Here is a 21,101-nt window from a genome sequence, read left to right as displayed (position 1 = left end):
CTTTCTTTCTTTCTTTTTTCTTTCTTTCTTTCTTTCTTTCTTTCTTTCTTTCTTTCTTTCTTTCTTTCTTTCTTTCTTTCTTTCTTTCTTTCTTTCTTTCTTTCTTTCTTTTTTCTTTCTTTCTTTCTTTCTTTCTTTCTTTTCTTTCTTTCTTTCTTTCTTTCTTCTTTCTTTCTTTCTTTCTTTCTTTTCTTTCTTTCTTTCTTTCTTTCTTTCTTTCTTTCTTTCTTTCTTTCTTTCTTTCTTTCTTCCTTCCTTCCTTCTTCCTTCCTTCTTCCTTCCTTCCTTCCTTCCTTCCTTCTTCCTTCCTTCTTTTTTTTATTGTTTTTTTGGGCACCCTGCAGTGCTCAGGGGTTCCTCTTGGCTTTATGCTCAGAAATCGCTCCTGTCAGGCTCGGGGAACCAAATGGGATGCAGGGATTCGAACCACCATCCTTCTGCATGCAAGGCAAATGTACTACCTTCGCGGGGGCCGGGCGGTGGCGCTAAAGGTAAGGTGCCTGCCTTGCCTGCGCTAGCCTAGGATGGACCGCGGTTTGATCCCCGGCATCCCATATGGTCCCCCAAGCCAGGAGTGACTTCTGAGTGCATAGCCAGGAGTAACCCCTGAGCGTCACCGGGTGTGGCCCAAAAAAAAAAAAATGTACTACCTTCATGCTATCTCTCCAGCTCTTATCTAAGCTTTCTCTTCTGAAAAGTAGAGATAATAGTTGCTATTACTCCTTTATAATTCCAAAAAATTTTTTGGTTTCATATACCTTATACGAAGGGATATATATTCATATAATATATTTACTTCTTATAGACAATTATATATACATATATATTAACCTTTTTATGCACTAATCATATCCCTTATATGGGTGGATATAATCAACCCTATGACAAGCTGAAAATTCCTTTACAGCTGTTTTTGGTTTTAAAAGATAACACAATGACTGATCTAGTTTTGATTTCCAGCTCCATATATGTCTTCCTGAATATCAGGAATGATCCCTGAGCACTGAGCCAGAAGAAAGCATGGTCAGTGTGGACATGGCCCTAAAACAAAAAATATATTAAAAAAATGAAGGTTAAAAAACAAAAACATGAATTGGAAATACTGTTTTGTGTAGTGGTAGAGTTTTGCCTTACATCTGTGAGTAAGACTCTGGGTTTGATTCTCTGCACTGCAAAGAAAAAAATAGAAAAAGTAAAAGCACACATAACAAAAGTGCTAAGTACTAAAATTTTATACCCAGGAGATCAGCAGTGTTAACTTGGGTTGACAGTTAACTTGTGCAATTTCTTAGAATAAAGTTCTATCATCTTATAATTGTAGAGTATCTTGACTTTGCAAGAAAGTTAAAAAAATAAACTGCTACTATTTGCAACCACTTATCTGCGTGAATCAATTCTCTGTAACCAAAACAAAATCCCCCCAAAACAAAATAAAACCAAACTAAAAATAGGGATAATGCAATGACTGCAATTATCACCTAGCATTCTAATTCATAATTTTCTATTCAACAAAACCATTGGTTGCACTTATTGATAGATTTCATTTAAGTAAATATTTTGCATTTTAATTTATAAAATTAATGTATACTAAATTGTCCTTCCTTCTTTCCTTCCCTCCTCCCTCCCTTCCTCTTTCCTTCTTTACCTCCCTCCCTCCTCCTTCTCTACCTCCCTCCCTCCTTCTCTACCTCCCTCCCTCCCTTCCTGCCTCTCTCCTTCTCTACCTCCCTCCCTCTCTCCCTCCTTTTTTTCTTCCTCCCTTTTTCTATCCCTACCTTCCTGCCTCCCACCCTACCTTCCTGCCTCCCTCCCTCCTTCCCTCCCTCCCTCCCTTCCTCCCTCCTCCCTTCGTCCCTCCCTTCCTTCCTCCCTCCCTTCCTCCCTCCCTTCCTCCCTTCCTTCCTTTCTTCCTTCCTTCCTTTCTCCCTTCCTTCCTCCCTTCCTCCCTCCTCCCTCCCTCCCTCCCACCCTTCCTCCCTTCCTCCCTCCTCCCACCCTTCCTCCCTCCTCCCACCCTTCCTCCCACCCTTCCTTCCTTCCTTCCTTCCTTCCTTCCTTCCTTCCTTCCTTCCTTCCTTCCTTCCTTCCTTCCTTCCTTCCTTCCTTCCTTCCTTCCTTCCTTCCTTCCTTCCTTCCTTCCTTCCTTCCTTGTCCCCATAGTTCCAGAGACCAAACCTAGGTATCTTGCATACCCTGGTTATTTGAGTCCTCCCTCTGGCATCAAATATTTTATTTTCTTGTAAAATGTTTTTTTTTTAAATATTCTATTACTAAAAATTTGAAACCATATGTATTAGTGCAAGAGTCACAAGATCAGCGAAGTTACTGTAAAATAACACAAATTTACAATTTTTAAGTTTTGTGTATAAAATGGTCTGTATCTTGTATAACTTTGAAAGCAAGGGAAATATATACATGAATTACAGTGACTGTATTACACTAATATTTTATTCACAAAAGAGAATGTTAATAGAATTGGCTCTTGGGCGGAGGTGTAGTTTTCTAACTCCTATATTAGAACTTTTGCTGTAAATCAGTAAATTAGTAAACTAGTTACCCAATTACCTTTTTATTTTGCTTTGGAGGCCACCTGGAGGTGCTAAAGGGTTCTTCTTGGGGGTGTTTTTGGGATCATATGATGCTAAGGATCAAACTGGCTTCCTGCATGCAAAGTAGGTACTCAAACAGTTGAATTATTGCACTGGTCCTCCCTAGTTATCTTAATTAATTTTATTATTTTGTTTTGTTTTGTATTGGCAAAACTGTGTGGTGCAATGGGCTTATTTCTCATTCTGCTCTCAGTGATCACTTCTGTTGGGAATCAGGAAACGATATGGTTTTCCAGGGATTAAACCTAGGTTTGTAGCTTGCATGCCTACTGTACTATTTTTACACTCCACTTGTTATTAATTTTTTTTTTTTTTGGTTTTTGGGTCACACCCAGCTGTGCTCAGGGGTTACTCCTGGCTGTCTGCTCAGAAATAGTTCCTGGCAGGCACGGGGGACCATATGGGGCACTGGGATTCGAACCAACCACCGTAGGTCCTAGATCGGCTGCTTGCAAGGCAAACACCGCTGTGCTATCTCTCCGGCCCCTCCACTTATTATTTTTAAAGAAAAAAACCTCATTGTGCCAGAGCAATAATATAGCATTAAGGCACTAGGCTTGAATACCTCTCACCAGTGTTTGAGCCCTGGCATACCATATGGTTCCTTAAGCACCACCAGGAGTGATTCCTGAGTGCAGAGCCAGGAGTCAACCCTGAGCACTGCAGGGTGTGTCCCAAAACAAACAAAGAGAGAAGAGAAGAGAGAAGAGAGGAGAGGAGAGGGGAGGAGGGGGGAGAGGAGGGGAGGGAAGAAGAGAAGAGGGGAGAAGAGAGAGAAGAGAAGAGAAGAGAAGAGAAGAGAAGAGAAGAGAAGAGAAGAATTTCATCAAAAACAGGGAGAAAAGGGACCAGAGAGATAGCAAGGAGGTAAGGCGTTTGCCTTTCATGCAGAAGGTCATCGGTTCGAATCCCGGCATCCTATATGGTTCCCCATCCTGCCAGGAGCAATTTCTGAGCATGAAGCCAGGAGTAACCCCTGAGCGCTGCCAGGTGGACCCAAAAACCACATACACACACACACACACACACACAACAAACCCAAAAAACAGGGAGAAAAGTTGGATACTTCTGCATAGATGTATGCAAGTGGTCAACAGGCATAAGGAAAACTGGTCCTTATCAATAATTATTAAGAGAATGAAAGTCAAAATGATAATGAAGTATACCGCTGAGAATGACCTATGTCAATAAAGTTCAGAAATAACCAATGCTGGTGGGGTAGAGTGAGAATGGAATTCTCTTGGGTGTGTAATCGAAAATATGTATGTTGTCTTATTAAAAAATTAGAAACAGTAATTACATTTCTTGGTGTCTATCCCAAGAACATAAAACATAAATTCTTAAGATATATGCACACTTATGGTCATTGCAGCACTATCTACAAAATCTGGAAACAGAGCAAATGTCGTATTTGACGATAATAAAAAATATGGTATTAAACATAATGGATTACTACTTAGCTATAAGAAAAAATGTTTGCCTTTTGCTACAACTTGGATGGAAGTAGAAGGTGTTGTGTTAAGCAAAATAAGTCAAAGGAAATAGACAAACGTTGGATAATCTTTCTCATATGTTCATATTAAAGTAACAAAACAAAGGAATAGGTAATGGCTTGTAAAAACAAACCATTAGATTCACCAATAGAACAGTCTGCCAAGAGGTGGATGCTGAGAAATGGGCAAATTAGAAGAACCCAGGGTCAATGGTGAAAGGATATTTTTGCTTTGATGGGAGGTGTCATGCAGTTACATTGCATAACTAAAACACAAATATTAATATTGTTATAAGTTATCTTCCCTCAATAAAAACAATAAGGGGGTCAAGAAGCTTTTCTCTCCTCTGTACAAACAGTTAATTTTCAGAGGGGCCTTCTAAAGTAGTCCAGATTTTAGTAACATCACCTGATGGGTATTGAAGCTAAACAGCTTGGTCACTTTGCTTTTGAAATTTACAAACTTTACATTAGTTCCAAATGTGGCTCATTTATATGCCTTAACATGAAAAATATCTGAAAGAATTTGTATACTCTAAGCTTGATGATAATTATTTTTTCTGGTACCTCTTTACTCATTAAGCGTTTCTTACTTGTGATCTTATGTGTTAGAGCAGGTGAAGTTTAGACTAGTCATACTAATCTGGTTTTCCAAATTGATGCATCTTTTTCTTTTACTCACAATATCTGGATCATATAAAAAAGGACCCGAATAAATGTATCATTTGTCATGAGCTAAAAACTGTCATCATTAACTTGATTAATCAAATACTATTCTTAAAGATGGATTGAAACATAAAATAACCAGACTGCTTCCACATAATAGATTAATTTGACACATGAAACAACCAATTTAGTATTACTCAATGATCATGCTTTATTTAGAAAACTATCAATTAGGATATTTTTCTTTGATACACTGTTTTTTCTATCTAACAAGAAAAGATGATTTCCTCAAAAGTTAATGTTTTCTTAAATAAAAACTATATTTAGTGCTCGCTTCAGCAGCACATATACTAAAATTGGAATGATACAGAGAAGATTAGCATGGCCCCTGTGTAAGGATGACACGCAAATTTGTGAAGCATTCCATATTTTTCTTTAAATTAAAAAAAACTATATTTATCTCAGCCATTTTAAATTCTAAAACTTGAAACTTTGTCATGAGTATAGGGAAAATTAATGATGGATGAAAGCTTACAGTTAAATGTTGCTAATTTTTTTTTCAAAATGTATTTAGGAAAATGGAAGTAGGAGTCAAAGCAAAAGAAGCTCCATAGGCTTCTGTTCTTCCTTCTATGGGGCAGAGAATGAAATGACATATTAATATATAAATTGTACACTAACATGCAAAGAAGCTAATTAGGCTTTATTGCTGTTATAGTGTGTGTGTGTGTGTGTGTGTGTGTGTGTGTGTTTGTGTTTGGAGAAGTTTTGGCAGTATAAAAAAATAACAAGCTGGGGCCAGAGCAATAGCATAACAGGTAGTGTGCCTTGTATGCAGCCGACCCAGGTTCGATCCTCAACATCCCATATTTTCCCCCAAGCCTGCCAGGAGTTTCTGACACAGAGCCAGGAATAAGCCCTAAATGCCATCAGATGTGGCCCCCAAACCAAACCAAACCAAACCAAACCAACAAACAAAGAATAGCAAGTTATAGCAAAAGAATATATAAAATAAAGAATAGCAGATAGAGAAACTAAGGCAAGGAACCCATCCATTAAGAATAGTATAAACCACTGTGTCAAAAAGGAGAGAGAGAGAGAAAAAGAGAGACAGAAGCAATTTGCCTGCCCTAGAGCAAGGCAGGGTTGGTAGGGTTGGAGGTGGGAGGAAAATGAGAGACATCGTTGACTGTGAGGGGAAGAGTACACTGATGAAGTATGACTTAAATCAAACAATGAACCATTTTGTAACCATGGTAGTTAAATAAAGCAATTAAAAGAAAAAGAGGGTAGCAAATTATAGATCAGGCTTTCTTTATAGATTTTATACTAAAGCAATGGAAGAGGTATATTTCATTTATGTGGCAAATGAACTTTTAAACATCCCCTATTGAGAAGCATTTCTTGTTATGATGGGAAAAATAGCAGCAGATATTTCATTAACTAGATATTGAAGCTTTTTAGATATGGTATTCACTATGAATGAAAGTTGGATTCGATTTTTAAGACTAGTAAGGAATATGCAATCATGTAATTTGCAGCAACGTGGATAGAACTGGAAGATCTTATGTTAAATGAAGTAAGCCAGAAGAAGAAGAATAAATACAGAATGACATCACTTATATGTGGCATTTAGAATAACTACATGAAGAAATTCAATGATCCAAATGAAATTGTCTTGAACACCCTTGGCCCCAAAGTAGAGAGTGAGGAGAAAGAAAGAAACTGAGTGGAGAAGAAACACAAATATGAAAGGATGGGGACCAGGTCTCAGGTCCATTGATGGAGATAAAAAAAAAAAAAAAGCACAGAACTAGATATCTAAGCCAAAGTCAACAACAATGGAATCAAGAGACCCAAACTCTAACCATCTAAACTTTAAATGAACCTATTATACTGATAGGCTGAGGGCAAAAGGTGGTGGTTAGAATACACTCTGGGAACATGGTGAAAAGAGGCCCACACTACTGGTGTGATTGGCCGTGATTCATTGTAGGTCTAGAACCCGACTATAAAGTACTTTGTAAATCACAATGGTTTAAATAAAATTCAATAAAATTTAAAAGTAAAAATATAAGAAAAAAGAATAGAATTATCTTTCAAAGGCTAGATGAGAAATTTTAAAAAGAACAATTCTGATTAGAAATTGTGTTTTGTGAATAATTTATGAAGAGTTGCCATTTGAAAAGCCTGTTTGATGTGTTTTAGAACTATTATGGATTATTAGACTATTATGGGTTTGTAGATTTGGAAGTTTGTTTATATATTTTTTAATTAGGGGATGGTCTTAGCAGAATGATTTGTGCATGAAGTATGTGTAGTTATTCAAATGTATCTATGGTTTTTGTTTGTGTGTCAACTTCATGGTGCAGGGGAATGAAACATCAATGAAGAAACCATATAATAGCCTAAGCACAGCCATCCTAGTTCAGCAATTCATATTTTAGGTTCTCCTTACATCAAAAATTTACCTTAAGGCTCTTAAAACTATATTTAAAAAAACATTTGTACTCCTGTATTCATTCACAATAGGCAAATATGGAAACAACCCAAGTGTTCAAGAACATTTTGCCTGGGCAAAGAAACTATGGGTAAAGAAACTATGGCACATATATAAAATAAAATACTACTCATCTATCAAAAACAATCATGCCATTTGCTGTAACATGGATCTGGAGAGTTTCATGCTGATTCAAGATAGTCAGGAGAGTAAGAACCACAGGACAATCTCTCTCATATGTGAAACATATAAGGAGAAACACATAAGGAGAATAACAAATATCTGAGGAAAACAGAAACCGAAAACTGGTCTTCAGTAGGAAGCTTAGCATGGCATGGTTGATGGGAGAGGGATAGAAATGTGAAGGACTCTGGAATAATGGTGGAGAGAAGCAGACTTTCTAATGGAGGAGGTGGTGTTAATGTGACTTATGCAACAGACCCTACAATTAATAATATTATAAAACATAGTGAATGAAATAAAATTAAAATTAAAAACAACTTTCAAATAAAAAGCAATTACTGAACATTCCAGCTGCACTTATGTCTACTAAATGATCTCAACGAAACTCTCTATCTACCAGGCAGGGGCTTGTGGAGGCTGTTTGGAACTGAGTCCATAACAAAAATGTTCAAAACTTTTCTGGATGCTGATTTGAAGAAGAGCATGTAAAGGAAAAACATGGTGTAACGGGTTTTAGAAACTTGTGTCCTACCTAGGTGGGTGATTTCAGACTATAAGCCAGGACCACTGTGTTCTACACCTATTGCCATTGATAAGCATTTTGTGTCACCTTTGAGCAAGTTTCTTTATTCTTTCCCAGACTAGAAAAGTATAGTTTTATTGCTCAGATTGAAAGTTGGGCAAAATGAGAGGACAACATGAAAAGAATATATTAATATTTTAGTACTGTTCAGAGGCATAGGGATGAATGGTGGTAGAAATAGGTACTTGAGGGAAAAGTAAGTTTATCATTGAGAATGAATTTGCTCTTAGCTCTCGTTATGAATTAATGACTTGACTGTCAACCCAGCTATATAGTTTTTATTTCTTAGAGCAAAATCATCTCTTCCTCCATCCTACAGCTGTCCTAACTCATGATTACAAAAGGACCTTTCTTGGTAGAAAATTGAGAAAGTGCGATTACAGAGAGAAATAAAATTTTACTAAAATATCTTCAAGATTTAAATATAAAGTTATAGCTTTCTTTCTGCTTAAATATCTTAACCCTTTGCTATCTGTCAGGCATATCTTTTTTGTCTTCTTGTTTAATAGCATGAAATATAAACATATTTTGGGTCTCTTAAATATTTATCTTCAAGTAATTTAATATAAATTTATGTTAAAATGTATAAATGTATATTATATGATTACCTGTAATTAATATTTATATTATTATAGATATAATACACAATTTATAATATAAAACCTTAATGTATTTATTGAGAGCCAGTTGGCATTCATCCTAAACAGAAAATATGATATGAATTTGAAATAACAGTATATATTTTTCATAATGTTTCTATTATTATAGACCATTACATACGAGCTAATAAATATTTTGATTCAGTCATTGTGAAGAACTGCTTTGTTTTCCAATTGAATATTAATTTATTTCACTAATTTACCACAAGTAGGCTTTCAAATTGTTGTTAACTTTTTCTGAGAGTATTGTAGTCAATTATTTTCCATATTTTGATTTCTCTATATTAATTCTCAAGATATATTATATTGATATAGCATGTATAGTTTTAGGAATTTTTATATCTTTTTGACAAAATGCTATGCTGAAAGGTTTTTTATCAGTTTTTATTATTAACAATACTGAATTAAAGGCAAAAGACTGGCATGTCAATAAAATTTTAATCTCCTTTTTAAAATATTTTGTTATAGTTGAGGTTGGTGTTTACAGTGATATTGACATTTTTACATATCTTTTAATTATTAGTAAGCTTTATTTCTAAGTGACTATTGGTCACATATTTTCTCATTATAAATTATTTTTAGGTCTTTTATGGGGGGTTGGGCTACACCCAGTGATGCTCAAGGGTTACTCCTGGCTATGCACTCAGAAATCGCTCCTGACTTGGGGGACCATATGGGATTTTAAGGATCGAACCCAGGTTGGTTCTGGGTCAGCTGCATGCAAGGCAAACACCCTACTACTGTGCTACCACTCCGGCCCCTAGGTATTTTAATTTTTTGTTGTTGTTGTTTTGGGTCACACCCGGCAGCGCTCAGGGGTTACTCCTGGCTCTATGATCAGAAATCACCCCTGGCAGGCACACGGGACCATATGGGATGCAGGGATTCGAACCGCCGTCCTTCAGCATGAAAGGCAAACACCTTACCTCCATGCTATCTCTCCGGCCCCAGGTCTTTTAATTTTTAAGATTATTTTTGTGAGTTATTATATATCATAGTTATCAATCCTTTACTATTTATTTTATTAGATAGTATAGCACCATGATTTAAACATTTATTATTAGCTGAGATTTAATAATACAATATTTTAACACCAATCCCATAGTCAGTGTTGATTTCCCTTCCACCAATGTCCCCAAGTTCCTTTCAACTCCCAAGTTTGCCTCTTTGACAGTCATATTTAAAATTTGATTGTTGTAGTTTGGATTTTCTACTTACTTATTTGTTGGCTCTGTAACTCACTTCTACACTACCATTGTGCTCAAGGTACTATTGTGCTGAATCTTACTTGAACCTTACCCTCCTCCCATTCCTCATTTATACCCCCTTTGTTTTTTTCCTTCCCTGTCTTTCTTATTTCTATGTTCAAGGGTCAAGGGCAGTCTAGGCATATCCCCTTTGATATAATGCATTTCCTTTTCCTGTTTTTCTTCTATATATCACAGATAAGTGAGATCATCAGTATTTTGACTTTCTGTGACTCACTTTATGTTCCATGATATCTTCCAGTTCCATTCTAAATCACAGAAAAATGCATTTCTTTATTTTTTGCAATGCATTACAGTATGTATATATAAGTATATATATACACACAGAACTTGTATGTTTTTTAATATCTTTATTTAAACACCTTGATTACAAACATGATTGTAGTTGGGTTTCAGTCATGTAAAGAACACCCCCTTCACCAGTGCAACATTCCCACCACCAATGTTCCAAATCTCCCTCCTCCCCACCACACCCCCACCTGTACTCTAGACAGGCTTTCCACTTCCCTCATTCATTCACATTATTTTGATAAGAACTTGTATGTTTTAATGTACTTGAATTTATCAGTCTTTCCTATTTGTGTTGCCTTAGAAAATGTGCCCTCTGAGAGGGATAGACAAAGAATGATTGCACTCATTTGTAGAATATAAAAAAATAAGATAGTATGGTAATAATATTCAGAGACTTTAGAAATGAGGACCAGGAGAACCACTCCATGGTAAAAAAACTATACAGTTAGAACAGAGAAAATACCACGATGACAATGATATTTTGAAATGATCACTCTGGACAAGAGCAGGGTGCTGAAAGAGGATAAAGGAATATGCATGATACCACATCCAGAAACAATATTGCAAACCACAGTGTCTAAAATGGAAAAAAAGGGAAAGAGAGAAAGTGAGAGAGAGAGGGTGGGAAGAGATGGAGAGAGAGGCAGACAGGTGAGAGGGCAGGAGGGAAACTGGGGATATTGGTGGTAGTTAATGTGTACTGGTGAAGAACGTTGAACAGTGTATGACTGAAACTCAATGAGCAACTTTGTAAATGCAGAAAAAGAAAACAGTAACTGTATTATGAACAGCCTTGAAAGCCATGGTGTTTAAGCAAAGCAATTTTATTTATTTTTCTTTTTTTAAATGTTATTGATTGATTGATTGGGTTTTGGGCCACACCTGGCGGTGCTCAGGAGTTACTCTTGGCTCTGTACTCAGAAATCACCTCTGGCAGGCTGGGGCCCACATGAGATGCCAGAAATCTAACTGGATCCCTCCCATATCAGCCAAATGCTCCACCACTGTGCTATCTCTCTGACTCTATAAACAAAGCAATTTTAAAATATAAAACAAAAGGGCAAAAATAAAATCTGTCCTCCTCCCAACAGTGCTATATTATATACATATAAAATTTGCATAATTTCATTGAAAATTTTATATTCCTAATTGTAGTGAAGATGATTTAGTTTGGTGATTAACAATGCAAAGGTAAATTTTTTATTACTGCTGAGTGGTCTAGCACCATTTATTGACTAACTTACTTGAATATAAGTGTTCCTTATGTTTACATTAACTTCTGGGGTTTCAGTATAGATCACTTATTTATCTCACGGTTATTTCTCATTTCAATATTAATAGCATCAGAAATTTCATTTTTAAATCTTCAATATTTGTATTTTCTATTTGGTCTTTCAGCTGCTCCTTTATCTTTATCTATATTCTCAATTTTATTTTTAACTCAATTACTGTAAAATAAATCCCCATGCACCGTATTTACAAAACCCAGGTGAATGGGTCTAAAGCAGGATAGCCTTGAAGAATAAATAAGCCACATCAGTCAGGAGAGAATCATGGAGTCCTTTGGCTTTTCACTGCATGGTCCCTCTCAGTGCCTCAAGCCAAACCAAAACCTCTTTTTTTTTTCTTTGTTTTTTGTTTTTTTGGGTTACACTCGGCGGTGCTCAGGGGTCACTCCTGGCTATCTGCTCAGAAACAGCTCCTGGCAGGCACGGGGGACACCGGGATTCGAACCAACCACCTTTGGTCCTGGATCGGCTGCTTGCAAGGCAAACGCCGTTGGGCTCTCTCTCCGGGCCCCTCTCATTCAATTTTTGATTTTGTGTCACTCGTTAGAGATTTTGACTTTTGCATTTTAAATTTTATGAAAATTTCTTTGAGGCTTTAGTATGTGGTTGACCCATAAATGTTTCATTATTTTTGAAAAGAATGTATTCTCTGTTGGTATACAATTTATGTAAGTATATTAAATAAACATTTAAATGTATTATTTGCATATCCTATTTTATTTTATTTTTTGTTTGTTTGTTTTTGGGTCACACCCAGTGGTACTCAGGAATTATTCCTGGCTCTGTGCTCAGAAATCATTCCTGGCAGGCTTGGGAGACCATATTGGATGCCAGGGATTGAACCTGGGTAGGTCCTAGGTCAGCTACATGCAAGGCAAATGCCCTACCCATTGTGTATCATTCCAACCCCTATTTGCATATTATATTTTAAAATTGTATTTATCTGTCATATACTGAAAATTTTCTTATTTATTTATTTTGCAGTGCCAGAAATGGAATCCAGGACCTTACACATGCAAGGCAAGTGATACTATTTATCCATATCCTTAGCTCCTGGGAAAAATTTTAAATCCTTCTTTTGACTGACGGAGCAGGAGAGACAGTACATTAAATAAGGCATTGCATTGCATGTGGCCGACTGGTGTTTGATCCTTAGCATTCTACATGGTCCCTTAGCACTGATACGAGTAATTCCTCAGTGCAGAAGTAGGAGTTATCTCTGAACAGTTCCAGGTGTGGCCCCCAAACAAAGAAACAAAAATATTCTATTATTTAACCGAGAACTTGTCAAGTTTAATATTTTTTTAAATAGTTAGGGACATAATAATTTATATTCTTTGACCACTTTTGAACTTGAATTCTATGTTGTCAAATGTGGCCATATTACCGTACTTATTTTTTTTACTTGCTTAACTCAGTTGCTTCAGAATGATTATTTAAACTAAAGAAATCAGGCCAGACTGGTAACACAGTTGTAAGGTTTTTGCCTTGCATATGGCCAACACAGGACAGACAGTGGTTTCGAATCCCGGCATCCCATCTGGTCCCCTGAGCTGCCAGGAGTGACTTCTGAGCACAGAGCCAGGAGTAACTTCTGAGGGCTTCTGGGTGTGGCCCAAAAACCAATCAATCAATCAAGTTAAAAATAACATTATTCTCTTTTTTCTCCCCTGGATCTCTTTGTCACCATCATTTAATTGTTTTCCCCCTATTATCTGTAAGATTTTATTAACTTTTTTTATCTTTTTATTTATTTAAAATATCTACTATAAAAATTGGGGTCCCTCAGAAAAAATATTTGGGTACCTGGAGACCACTCTGTCTATGCAGGCCTAAATGGTTCCATGCTTGCTACAACAAAGTGGTCCTGTTTATATTTAGCAGTCCTGGAGGCCACTAGTACTCTAACTGTGGCTTCCTGGAAGACCATATAGTGCCACGGATTAAATCTAGAGCATGTTAGATGTCTATCACTTTGAAATATTACTTTGACTCTTCCTCCTCTTCCTCTTCTATCTTCTCACAGAACCCAGGACTACTGAGCTATATATTCCCCAGCCCTCTCTTACCCTTTCTGATATTTTATGGCTTTTGAGTTATCTGTAGACATTTACTTCTTTGCCCAACTCCAATACAAGAGTGTGTCTCCAGAATTCCAGTTTTAGAAGTCTATTTTATACTTCTATCTGGATCAAATTTTAGAGTGAGAATAAGAAAAGTTGTTTGTTTTGTTTTTGCTTTTCATTCAAACTTTTCTGATTTCTGTCCCCCCCCCCTTTCTCCTTCTTGGTTTTATGGGCGCATCCAGGGTGCTTGGATCACCATATGTAATTTTTGAGATGTAACCTCAGTTGGTTGCTTACAAAGCAAGAGCCCTACCCACTGTACTATCTCTGGCATATCATGCCCTTCTCTCTATTATGATTCTTTTTGTTTCTGATATTTGCAGATTCTGCATTGTGTCAGAAATACTGGATGTTTGCACTTCTTGTATCATTATATACTTTAAAAGCCATTTCTAAACTGGTCACTTTTGTCTGACTCTGGCTTTTCTAACATTCTCCTACTAATTGGACACAGAAAAAAAACATAAAAAGTAAATTTGAAATAAACACATAATCTAAGAGGGAAAAAAGCAACTCAAATTTTATGACAATGTTCTATACTTAGCTCATACTCTGTGTGTGTGTGTGTGTGTGTGTGGTTTTTGGGTCACACCCGGCAGTGCTCAGGGGTTACTCCTGGCTCATGCTCAGAAATCGCTCCTGGAAGCCACACGCCAGGAGTTGGTCCCTTGTACTGGTATGTGGTGGGCACTGGGCTGGACAACTAGCCAAAGAACCCCGGACTGCCAATCAGTCCTGGGGTCCAGATTCCCCCACACCAGAGGGTCTTCATGGCCTGATCTGGTAACCTGAGCCTTGGGAGATGGGATGGGGTGGAGCAAAACTCCTCCCCTATCCATTCATTCTCAAGCTACAGAGACGAGAGCTGGGCCTGGAGAAGCCACACGCCAGGATTTGGTCCCTTGCACTGGCATGTGGTGGGCACTGGGCTGGACAGCTAGCCAAAGAACCCCCGGACAGCTAGCCAAAGCAGATTTATCTCAACCTTTTTCAAAAGTGCGCGGGTGCAGATGCGACATATACCCTTTTTAACATAGTCCAAAAATATTCTAATTCTTGACTGTTTGTAGGTAAGGAAATGGAATATCCTATGTAGAGAGGACAGCACTCAAATAGATCTCTGATGTCAGTGTCTAAGTAAACGTTACTTTCTATACAGTTGTCCTCTCTGACTACCGAGCCTTAGCCTTAAACATTTTATCTATACAATGTATAGAGCCCTTCTTCTATATTGCCTTTCCACACTCAGAGACCTTTCTACCCACCCCCATATCCCAACCTGGATTTGTTATCTCCCCCCTATTTAATCCTGTTTACCCTCAGTTTTTAACTCGTTAGGCACCAAGACTGACCTCCTTCCCAACAGACCACCATCCAGCTCCTCAATGAATGACACCCTCTTGGTCCCTCATCTTGTGTCTCAGCAAGAAACCACAACCAATAAGCCTCCTGGCTCAAGCTTGTGACCCCTCTGACCCCCTTCAAATCGTGGACGGTTGCATGATACCGGATTCAGCTGCAGCAAACCCCACAGCTCAAGGACACTATAGGACTCTGAAATGCCACAAATTATATCTTAAACTCTAGACCAAAGTCTGTGATACAAAAAAGTACCTTGGCTTTCACTTCCCACAAGAATATCTCAGAAGACCTAATTGGGAGGCATATATTGCCTACGTTAGCTTAATACCTTTATAAAAATGTATCTTAAGATATGTATTCCTGGGGCCAGATGGTGGCCCTAGATGTAAGGTGCCTGCCTTGCCTGTGCTAGCCTTGGACGGACCATGGTTCGATCCCCTGGCGTCCCATATGGTCCCCAAGCCAGGAACAACTTCTGAGTGCATGGCCAGGAGTAACCCCTGAGCACTACCAGGTATGGCCCAAAAACAAAAACAAAAAAACAAAACAAAACAAAAAAAGATATGTATTTCTAAACATACAGATAGCCTCCCCAATCACTTTCTTTTTTTTCAAATACCTTTTCCCTTTTTTTCTCAATTTCCTTTCTTTTATATATCTCAATTTTATCTATATATTCTATTTTTTATATATACATATTTTCTCTACCCTCACCAGTTTTGGTGCTGCTTGGTCAAAAACCAAGAACACATCGTGCCTGGGATAAAAGCTCAGACCACACCACAGATACTGTACGTGTAGCCTGTCATCCTTACCTGGAATAGCACCAGCAATACAAAAAGACACCATACGTTTTTGTATAAGCACAGTAAATAAGGGGAAATCATGGACTCAGACACAAGATCTTATCTTCTAGGATAAGACCTCACACTTTTTATACAAGGGTGCCTCCCATCCTGGACATATGTCATGTGGATACAACTCAGTCTCCACGAGATTGAACAGTGTTAGTTCATTCTCAAATCCCAGATCCCAGACATAGAACTGAAATAAACCCATGCAACAACACCAGGAACTAAGCTGCATTGGGAGATATACTTGTGCCAGTGTTAATATGACAACGAGGACAGCGAGGAAATGAAAACTTGACCTAAGACCAGTAGGTCCTATCACATCACCTAACACTAAGTGGAAATCAGAAGATGTATCGTCCTTTGAACTATGAAAAATAAGAGCACTAACTACAGAAAACTGACTTTGACAACTGTGACTGAACAGAACGTACCTTGAGACCATTAAGGAAAACCCTACCCTAGGTTATAGCTCAGGTCTTTTACAAAAATCAAGACTTCTTAGTACAGAGGCCCAATTCTGACAACAGAGACTAAGCAGAACCATTGGAACCATAATATCCTAGACTTCAGCTTAGGGAACGAGAAAAACATGGAGCACATAATACAGAAAACTGAACACACCAACAATGGTGGAACAGTACCTCTTGAACCTTAAAGACTCTATCCTAGGCCCTGTCCTAGGACCTGTGCAAATACCAAGATTGCTTGCTATAGTGGCCTTATTTTCTCATCCACAACAGAGAAGAAAGGTTCTTGACACCACAAAACAAACAAACAAACAAACAAACAAACAAAAAAAACCAACCCTGGAATATGGCAATGAGAAGGTATGGAGCCAGTGGTTGTTCCCATGACAATATGCTTCAAGAGTGGAGAAACCTGGGGCCGGCGAGGTGGCGCTAGAGGTAAGGTGCCTGCCTTGCAAGCGCTAGCCAAGGAAAGGACCACGGTTCGATCCCCCGGCGTCCCATATGGTCCCCCCCAAGCCAGGGGCAATTTCTGAGCGCGTAGCCAGGAGTAACCCATGAGCATCAAAAGGGTGTGGCCCGAAAAACCAAAAAAAAAAAAAAAAAAAAAAAAAAGAGTGGAGAAACCCTGAATCTCTAGGCCACGGGAATTTCTTTCCTTCCCCAATACTTGCTGTGCCTATACAAAAAAAAAAAAAAAAAGGTGGGGTAACACAAACCCTGCCACTGCAGCACTTTTTCTGGTGTTGTTTTGTTTTATTGTTTGTTTGTTTTTTTGATATTATTTTCCTTCTTCTTTTTCTTCCACTTTTTTCTTTCTTTTCCACTTTTGTGGATATTATTTGGTGATTTTTTTAAGTAGTTGATACCAAATTTTTTCTCCTTTTCATTAACCTTTACCTCCAACAGAATAGCATAATTTGAATCCTTCAGCCTCATAAATTGAGGGGGGAAAAGAATGATACCAGGACCAGTCATATGAACATGTAGTGTAAATAAAAAAATGACCAGACTGGAACACTAAACAAAATAGATACTCAACCTATAACAAGCTGTAAGGTGGAGACCATTTGCAGTAGGATTCTGGGGGCGAAAGGAGGGAGATGTGGGAGACATGCTGGGAATAAGAGTAGAGGGAGGATAACATTAGTGGTGGGAATGCCCTTCATTCATTGTCACTATGTATCATAAATAATTCTGTATAAATGAACTTCAGTCACAATAAAAAATAAATAGATAAATAAATAAATAAATAAATAAAAAATTGCTCCTGGCAGGCATGGGGGACCATATGGGATGCCGTAATACGAACCGATGAACTTCTGCATGAAAGGCAAACACCTTACCTCCATGTTATCTCTCCGCCCCCTTAGCTCATACTCTTCAAGGGTATGTGCCAACTGGAAGGATTCAAGGGTTTAGTCATGTAGGCTAAAAAATCTTAATACATGTTGGTCTTCTGTGAAGAACAGTCATCATGACTGAAATATATCCATCACCAAAGTCAGTAAGACTGAAAAGAGCTATGGCTAATTTCTTGGTACTCAAAAATTGTATATACTTTTGCAGTGCTCCCATTACAGTCAATTTCTCATATAACTTTTCTATTTTAGTTATGGCATTGAACATAAGGTCAAACATCAGAAAAAATCTAATATTTGTTAACCTTAATAATAACTTGACGTTATTATTAACTTCAAGTTTTTCAGAAATTTCATCTTGTTTTGATTTTTCATGGGACACCTCAGTTGATTAAAAAAATTCTGTAACTTTTGGAATTGAGGCATGTCAAAGAGGCAAAATGATTATTGATCAAGTATTCTAGATGAGATTATCTAGCCCAATTTTATTTTAAGACTGAGTCTTTTACAGTTATATTTAAGGCATATAATAACAGTGAATTAGGGCCATTCCCACCAGTAGTGTTGACCTTCCTCCATCATAGTTCGCAGCATGCATCCTTACCTCCACCCTAAGCCCCTTAGACTGCAAGCGTTATAGGTCCCTTTTATACTGTATATAGCTTGTTATAGTTTGGATCTCTTGATTCTATTGTTGTTGATTTTGACTTAGGTATTTAGTTATGACCTTTTTTTTTTTTCAATTTAATGCACCTGAGACAACTTGGACCCTGAGGCCCATTCACTTTTTTTTTACTTTTCTCAATTTGTAGGAAGACATAGCAATATACGGCAGAACAAATGATTTATTTTCTATGATTCAGGTTCTGTGAAAAGGTAGAAGTAGGGGCCGGAGAGATAGCATGGAGGTAAGGCGTTTACCTTTCATGCAGAAGGTCATGGGTTCGAATCCCGGTGTCCCATATGGTCCCCTGTGCCTGCCAGGAGCGATTTCTGAGCATGGAGCCAGGAAAAACCCCTGAGCACTGCTGAGTGTGACCCCCCCAAAAAACACACACACACACACAAAAAAAAAAAAAAGAAGAGAAAAAGGTAGAAGCAATACTTATAAGATATGAATAAAATTTTAAAAAGGGGGGCATATGTGGCATTTATTTGAATAGGCACAGTAAATGTTGGGGTATTAGAAAGGAAATTCCCTTGGCCTAAGAGATACAGGATAGCTGTACCCATGAAGCATACATACTGGCTTGGGCATGTTAGTTGTCTAACCCCAGGGTCTTTCTTTATGGTTCCAGGAAAAGTTCTATTCAGTAGCCATTGTCATAGACAGTTTTCTCTAGTTAGAACTCTTGGTTTTTGCACAGATCCTAGGAAGAAGCAGGGGTGTCATGGAGCATCTTCTGATTTCATCTCACTATTAGGAGGCGAGGTAGAGCAATCTGCCTGTAGATCAAGTTGCTGTTTCCTGGTTGTAAGGGTGTCAAATGGGCCTAACCTGGAGCAAGCTGGTGTCAGAGTTATTTAGCCCAACTTTTTTTCTTTTTTGGGATCCCAAGTATTGCTCTTCCTACCACCCATCCCTCCCACCCTCCCTTTTCCCTCCCTTCCTCCCTTCCACCCTCTCTTCCTCTCTCCCTCTCTTCCTCCTTTCCTCCTTTCCTTTCTCCCTACCTCTCTTTTTCCCTTCCTCCCTTTTTTCTTTCTCCCTCCCTCCCTTTTTCCCTCCCTTCCTTTCTTCTTCCCTCCCTTCCTCCTTTCCTCCTTTCCTTTTTCCCTCCCTCCCTCCCTCTCTCCCTCCTTCCTCCCTTCCTTCTTTTTTCCTTCCTTCTCTCTTTCTTTTTTAATAGTAAACATACAGAAATGAATGTCATCCCACTTAATTTCTCAGAAACATTTGAAAGTCTGTTCAGTATTTGGATCAATGAAGAAATGCCACAAATCTTAAATATGTGGTTGTTACTGCCACATTTGAAAAGACACAAAAGGAAAAATAGGACATTTGGGCCATGTTTGTTCTTTTTTCAGCAACAGCAGCTTGGCCAACATTTTCTTGCTTGACATAAGTTGCATATGCCTCTGGCGGTCTATGTCTTATCTCTTTAGCCCACCTCATTTTTAGCTGTTACCTAAGAAGACAGTTCTGTGCAAGTTCATACCTCAACAATGCTACACTCTGTGTGTGTTCTATGAGTCTCCTCTACAGGGCTAAAGCAGGAGCCTGCTTTAGTACCCAAGAAGAGCACACACAAGTGTGGGAATGTTGATGGTACCACAGTCAACCCTTCACCTTGGAGGACAGAACATAATAGATAAGTGTTCCCATCTCCTGTCCTTTGACTAGACAATTCGGAGGGAATATCGTATATCTTTCTCCAGTGGTCCTGATTCAATCAAGTTCTCAGTGACTGCTGTTATATCTGAGAAATAGTTTCATTTTATTTATTTTTCTTCTTTCTTTTTTATTTTCCTATTTTCTCACTCCAGCTTCCTGGAATAGCCTAAGAAATCACTGGAACTCAAGTCCAATTGCAAGGTCTAATTTTGATGGAACCTAAATTGAGACAATGCCATGAAATTATATATTTTATATATACATATATAAAACGTATTAGTTATTGGGACACAACCAGAGTTGCTCAGACTTCACTTCTGGCTCTGTTCTCAGAATCATTCCTAGGAGAATATATTTTCATTATCTGTCAGCCTGATTGGTTAAGAATGTCTAGGTGTGTCTCCTCAGAACTCTGAGAACCAAGAAAAATAATAATTTTGGAAATTAGTTTAACATTCTTTTAAAAATGTAATGGTAGAAATTATTTATAACATACAGAACTTGAGAAAATATTTTTTTAAAAAAAAATGACAGTAAGTGGTTACTTAACCTACTAATGTACAAGACTTTTGAAGTAGAAATGAAATTACATTTTAGCTAGGTGTGTTTTTGTCTGCTTCCTTGTTTCTCTATATTTCTGTTCCTTAACTAACTTCCCTATTTTCAGAAAAAAAATTAAGTAGTATCCCCTATTCACACAAAATTTACTTTCTTTAATTCAACAAATGGAAATCATCCCTACTTGCATCTGAACCTTCAAGTATCTTCATCATTCTATCTCCATCAGGTGTAGTATATTATCCTTTAAAAAAGGGTTTTTACCCTGGCTTTGTGTCTTTATACTCTACACATGAATGAGATTATTAGGTATCTTTCTCTGCCTAACTTTCTAGTTTCATCTAAGTTGTAGAGAAATACCACATTTTATTTTTTCTTATATTTGGGTAACAATTGGTACTGTGATAGAAGCACCTAATAACACCTGTAATTATAATTATACTTGGTATACATTGGGCATTTGTGTTTTCCAAAGCATGGCATTCTCTGTATTGTCAG

At 37.7% G+C, this 21,101-nt stretch overlaps 1 non-coding gene across 1 annotated transcript; it reads left to right on the top strand.

Moving 5' to 3' along the window:
• Nucleotides 1-5,093: 5,093 nt before the first annotated feature.
• Nucleotides 5,094-5,200, top strand: LOC126008311 (U6 spliceosomal RNA). Its single transcript, XR_007495648.1, has one exon. It is a non-coding gene; the product is annotated as a U6 spliceosomal RNA (small nuclear RNA).
• The last annotated feature ends 15,901 nt before the right edge of the window (nucleotides 5,201-21,101 follow it).

Source organism: Suncus etruscus, chromosome 4 (genome assembly GCF_024139225.1).
Source record: "Suncus etruscus isolate mSunEtr1 chromosome 4, mSunEtr1.pri.cur, whole genome shotgun sequence".
NCBI lineage: Eukaryota > Metazoa > Chordata > Mammalia > Eulipotyphla > Soricidae > Suncus > Suncus etruscus.
The sequence above is the reverse complement of the archived record's forward strand: the minus strand, read 5'-3'. Positions and strand labels throughout refer to the sequence as shown.